The sequence below is a fragment of the Lontra canadensis genome, unplaced genomic scaffold (assembly GCF_010015895.1).
Source record: "Lontra canadensis isolate GAN:19392208 unplaced genomic scaffold, GSC_riverotter_1.0 scaffold46, whole genome shotgun sequence".
In the NCBI taxonomy this organism is placed as follows: Eukaryota; Metazoa; Chordata; class Mammalia; order Carnivora; family Mustelidae; genus Lontra; species Lontra canadensis.
In genome coordinates this window covers 974,434-980,384 of record NW_022631040.1, presented here as the reverse complement: position 1 = coordinate 980,384, position 5,951 = coordinate 974,434, and the positions used below count along the sequence as shown (strand labels likewise).

At 36.5% G+C, this 5,951-nt stretch overlaps 1 pseudogene; it reads right to left on the bottom strand.

Annotated features, from left to right (window-relative positions):
- Positions 1 to 3,109: 3,109 nt before the first annotated feature.
- On the bottom strand, positions 3,110 to 4,032 carry LOC116876613 (annotated as a pseudogene).
- Positions 4,033 to 5,951: the final 1,919 nt, after the last annotated feature.

The window sequence follows — 5,951 nt, the reverse complement described above, 5'->3', positions numbered from 1 at the left end:
TATAGAAATAGCCTGCACAGCATAGGACATTGAGTATCTCATTGATTTGAGGAAACTAATATTTGCTATTGTTACAATCAGCCACCTCCCCAGCAATACTCTGATTCTGCATTATCATTCTCTGCCTGTTTCATCCGTTTCTCTTCTAATTTTCATCTTCTCTTCACAAAAATTTGTTAAAATCTGTATTTCAACAGTGACAACCCAAGCCCCCATTCTCTAATCTGTTTTTTTCAAGCCACCATAGATTTATTTCAGTGTTAGGAAACAAATATGTGTTAAGTTCTTACTCTACTAGGTTGAATCAGAATTTTTAATAAGAGATAGATTTTTAAATCAATAATGAACACAAAACATGTTACCATAATAACAATTTAATATAATATACTCTTCCTTATCCATGTCATATGCGTCTGGGTCTGCTTGGCTGAACACAGCTTTGCCAAGTATGAAAACAGCTTTCTTCCCCCCACCAGTGGTTAGTGGTTTTCCTTAAAACTTTGTAAAGAGGGACGCCTGGGTGGCTCAGTTCGTTAAGCGTCTGCCTTCAGCTAGGGTCATGATCCCAGGGTCCTGGGATTGAGTCCCACATTGGGCTCCTTGCTCAGCGGAGAGCCTGCTTCTCTCTCTCCCTCTGCCAGCCACTCTGACTGCTTGTGTTCTCTCTCTCTCTCTCTCTGTGTCAAATAAATAAATAAAATCTTAAAAAAAAAAAAAAACTTTGTAAAGAGTTATAATGAAGTATAATGTGCATAGAAAAAAAACCCCATAATTTATAATTTTACAGTTTGAAGAAATATTACAGAGTGAATACAGCCAGGTAAATGCCACTACAAGAGGTGTACCTGCACCATCTCTCTCAGAATTCCCATCTACCCTCTCCTATTAGTGTTCCACTTATCCCTCCCCAATTTAACTGCTGCCTTGACCTCAAAGTCCATTGTTTAGTTTTAATTTTTTTAACTTCATATAAATGGAAACATGTAATATATACTATTTGTTTTTTACTCCTTTTTCTTTTTTTCACTCAGCATCATGTCGGTAAGTTTTATCCGGTTTATTGGGCATGGCTGAAGACTGCATTTTCCTTGTTGCCTGGGGTTGCTGGGTCATAAAGTATGCCCACTTTTGGCAGAAATAGATACTACAAAATGTGGATCAACCTGTAGATCACGAGCATGTTTTGTTTTTAGTCTTACTTCAGAAAGTCATGAATCGTAAAGTGGAAATTTATAAAAACATTAAAAAGATATTCAAAGGATATGGATGTTCAAAAGAATAGCAGATATCTATTGTAATTATCTTACCAAATTCTAATGTAAAAGAGTTATTTTTAATTTCAAGAATTAACTTTGCAAAGTTCATGTAGTACTGAATTGTTTGTAACAAAAAAGCATCTACTTTGTATAGAAAAGAAGGGATACACACAAAAACATATATGCACACACAAGTGTAAAGCATCTTTCATTTCATGTACAATAATTCAAAAAATTTATTGTAACCACAATTTTACTTTTTAATACAAGATGAAGGAGATAAAAAGATATTTGTAATCAAATGGAATTTTATTTTACTTATTCACTACTCCCTTTATTAAACATAGTGTTTCCAAGGACTATCACATTTTAAGTATAATCTGAAGGTATAATTATTGATATTACTCATTTATTAATACTCACAAAATAATCTTTTTTCAGTCAAGGACATTCATGCGTATTGACTTTTTTTATATAAGATTTATAATCACATAAACTAATCTTCCCTTTTTCAGCAGTATCCATGCCAAAATCAAATAATTTTCTTCTGAGAAAAAAATTCTAAGAAGAGTGATCACAGTTTCTATAATAAATGTAATGATGTTCCATTAAAGATTTTCAGAGGCAGCTTGAGATTCTTGTCTGTCTTTTCCCCTGGAACTTTTAGTCAAGAAAAACATTAACAAAACCAGGACAACTCTTCGAGAAACCAGGTGAATTAAAGGCAGGTTGAAAAAGTGAATCTTGTAGCCTGTGTAACACAGGAGAATATAAACCAGGTGTGAAGTGTGACAAACACGTCCCTTTGGGGCGCCTGGGTGGCTCAGTGGGTTAAGCCTCTGCCTTTGGCTCAGGTCATGATCTCAGGGTCCTGGGATCGAGCCCCGCATTGGACTCTCTGCTCCACAGGGAGCCTGCTTCCTCCTCTCTCTGCCTGCCTCTCTGCCTACTTGTGATCTCTGTCTGTCAAATAAATAAATAAAATCTTAAAAAAAAACAAAAACAAAAAAACAAAAACACGTCCCTTCATGTGTTCAAGTTACACAGTAAAAGCACCTTGACTCTTCCTCTCAGGATTTTAAGAAAGCAACTTTTGAATGCTTCCAAAGACTAAGTCTACAAGAGGAACAGTTAAGTTATGTAGAATGTAAGGATTTGTGCAGATATGTATTCTCATTTCTCTTGGGTAAATACCCAGACGTAAGATAATCAAGTATATTATGTTCATCTTTATCAGAAATCACCAACCTAAGTGGTTACGTTTTGACATTCTTACCAACTGCACAAGCTTACTAGCATCAGTTGTTTTAATGTTAGCCTTTGCAGTGGTGTGTAAGAGTATGACATTGTTTCAATTTTCACTTCTCTAATGACTAATGATTTTGAGCACTTTTCACCATCTTTTGGCCAACTGTAAATCTTCTTTGCTGATGTGTAAGAGATGTAGGCATTCCTTATATATTCTGGATATAGGTCTTTAAGCAAACATAAATGTGTAATTATTTCCTTCTCATTGTAAAAGTGTACTAGTATAAGGCCTTCCCCTTCTCAGAAATTTGTTTTTGTTTGGTTTGCTTCTGTTTTCATTTTTTCTGCCCTCATACTTTATTGGCCACTTCTGGGCCTATGCCCAGCTAGGTGGGCTCCTGGAAGGGGGTCACCATTCACCAGCTCCCAGCAGGGAGAATGAGAAGGCTTTGGCCTAGCCCTCCAGAGTCATGGATTATGGAGTTTAAAGGGGAGGGTCTGGCCTTTCTTGGGTCAGCATGAGGTATCCAGGTAGGGATGTAGGTGTTACCAACAGCCCAAGCTTTCCACCTGTCTGCCAGCCTCCTTGTGTTTGGGGAAGTATTCTATTCTGTGCTATTATTCATGTTGGGCCCGACTGTGTTGTCGCCTGGCTTCCAGTCAGTGGCTTCCTGCCAGCAGGACAGACTCCCCCATCCTCATGTGTGTACCGGAAGGCCTGGACCAGCCTCAGAGCTTCGTCCACAGAGCACCGTATAAGCAAATCACTGACAGTGATCTGGTGAAGGGCACCCTTGCCATAGATGATAAAGACGTCCCTGTAGACAATGCCTTCATCTTCTTTCGGCAGGCCATAATCTTGGGACAGGTTTCTGGTACATCAGCCAGCAGGGGGACATTCAGAGAGCCCAAACCTCCTTCCTTCCTTGGAATGCTGATCCAAGCTGGATGGGTGATCCGGGAGTCTACAGAGACCCCCAGTAGTGCACAGCCTGGCTTGCCAAAGTCCTTGGCATGCTCACTGAAAGGCATGATCTCCAGAGGGCAGACAAAGGGGAAGTCCAGATGGTGAAAAAGAGGACTGAATATTTCTCTCTGTAGTCACAAAACTTCCCCTCCTGGAAGGTGGCCTGGTAGTTCTGTGCGGGCTTTCCCAAGTGTGCTTTGCTGGGAAGTCATGACTGAAAGCTGCCTGAGCAAGAGCAGGACACACATGATAGCAGACTCATAGACTGTCTCCCCCGTCCCCCCTTCTCAGAATTGCTTTAATGCTATTAAAATTTCTCCTTTCTTTATAATTATTTAAAATATGTTAATTTAAATTTAAGCCTAAATTCCAGATCAATGAATACTTTTGTGTAAATGTTACAAAACGGCTTTTTTAGATAACTGGTTTTGCGTTGTATTCAGTTAAAATCCACGTGCTGAGATTTTTAAATGGCATATATATACATAGGCTTATTCTCAGCTGCTTTGTTGCAAACCCGAATTTTTCTCTAGACATGCCTGAACCGTGCTGCTGATTCATGGCCAATAAAAGATTACATGTGCTGCTTAATGACTAAAATAATTCTGTGGTAAGATTTGAAACATATCATGGGCCAGCCTGTATCCAGTTTATAAGTACACACACACACACACACACACACACACACACATCCATATATAATATAAATTTCAGTCTTAGAGTTTCTGTTATCTTTTAGTTGTTTGAGTTAACTTTTAGTTTTAGTTTTTGAGTTATTTAGTCAGATCATGTAGCCAAGCTTGGACAGTAAAACCAGATAGCATACAAAATACCCATTCTCAGATGAGACTGTAGCTTCTGAGATCAGCGTAACTGATATCTAGCTTGGTGCTTTATGGTCCATAGATAAAGAGTGCTCTGTGCCAATGAGGGACAATTTGAAAGCTGTTTTTGAATGTCTCACTCTTGCCTGATAATTGCCTGTGCTTTTCTCCTCCTACTGAATAATATCCTTCACATTTATGTACACTCTGTAGAGCTTTATAAATCCTTCCAGTAATTCAAGAAAGCAAAATTATTGCACATGGCATAGCATATTACCATATTTTTGTGTGTTTGGTGCATAATTATTTGTTGAACAAGACAATTCTAATTTAGGTTGGAATCCAATTGAAAATTAGGTTATACTTGATAACATATTCAGTCATATAGAGGAAATTATTAAATATGCTATTTTATGTGATTTCCCTTATTTTTCTGTATGTCCAATAATATTCTATGAAAAAAATCATAAGAGTATTTTAATCCTATATATTTTACTTTAATTTTAAACACTGATTAATATCAATAATAGATATTCATAAAATATGAGCAATAGTTAAATGATAGTCAATTAATTGTCAAATAAGTTTTTTGATAATTTTCTAATAGAGGTTTTTTATTATAATAATAAAATTATTCAGAAATCAAATGTATCATGGCTTGCATCTTCACATGCTTGCTTTTTCTCTCATTCCTTAATTTTCCTTAATTTTATTATGTTCACAAAGTAAATATTCTGAGCTAGTTACCATCCAGACAAAACAAAGGAAAGCACCGGTGAAGCTGGTTCCATTAAAAAGATATAGAATGTTTGGTGTCCCAAATTTATCGGTCAATGTCCACAGAATATAGTGGATGAGTGGTTGGTTTTTGGAGACCCGAAGATTTGTGCTTGAACCCATTCTGGCTCAGGGGACATGTTCTGTGACTTTGGACAAATTACCAAACTATCTACATCCAGTGTTCTCATATATAAGATGCTAATAATTTTATTTGAAGTGATTACAGGATATGAAACATACATATTGGTTTGTCATTTTCTGGTATAGTGTAAGCAATTACAAAATATTAGCTGTTATTTTATTATGGTAATCTCCAGGCTTCACCATGCTTTGTGAAAAAAGGCTCCGTTCTAAGGCTCTTTTCCTGTCTATCTCAGTATCTATTCTTTTGTCTCAGTAATGTCTCATCTTTCTTAATAGAATAGCTTCTCTGTATGTATATTGCCATGTATTTGATTATGAATAAACTAATTGTTAGATTCTGGATCCTTCCCTTTCTTCCTAACTGAAATTTGTGAGAACTTATTAAAAATAATCATGTTTTTAATTGTTTTACTTTAGGGCATTGTTATCTGTTTTGCTATAACTAGACTCTTAGTGCCAACATAACTCACAAGTGGCCTTTATTTTATTGGGCAATTGATCCAAAACAATACAACAGATACTATAGGGTAGAGGCTACTTGTATTTTCTTCTATTCACCAATATTTATCAGTAGTCTAGCACAGTGCCTGAAACAGAGTATCTATAGAGTATCTCTTGAACATATGGATGAAACTAGCATACCAAGACCACTCTTTTGGAGAGAATCTTAAAGAAAATGTTTCTGGATCTCCTAAGTTATTTTAGGCTTCTTTGAATATATTATAGAATCTT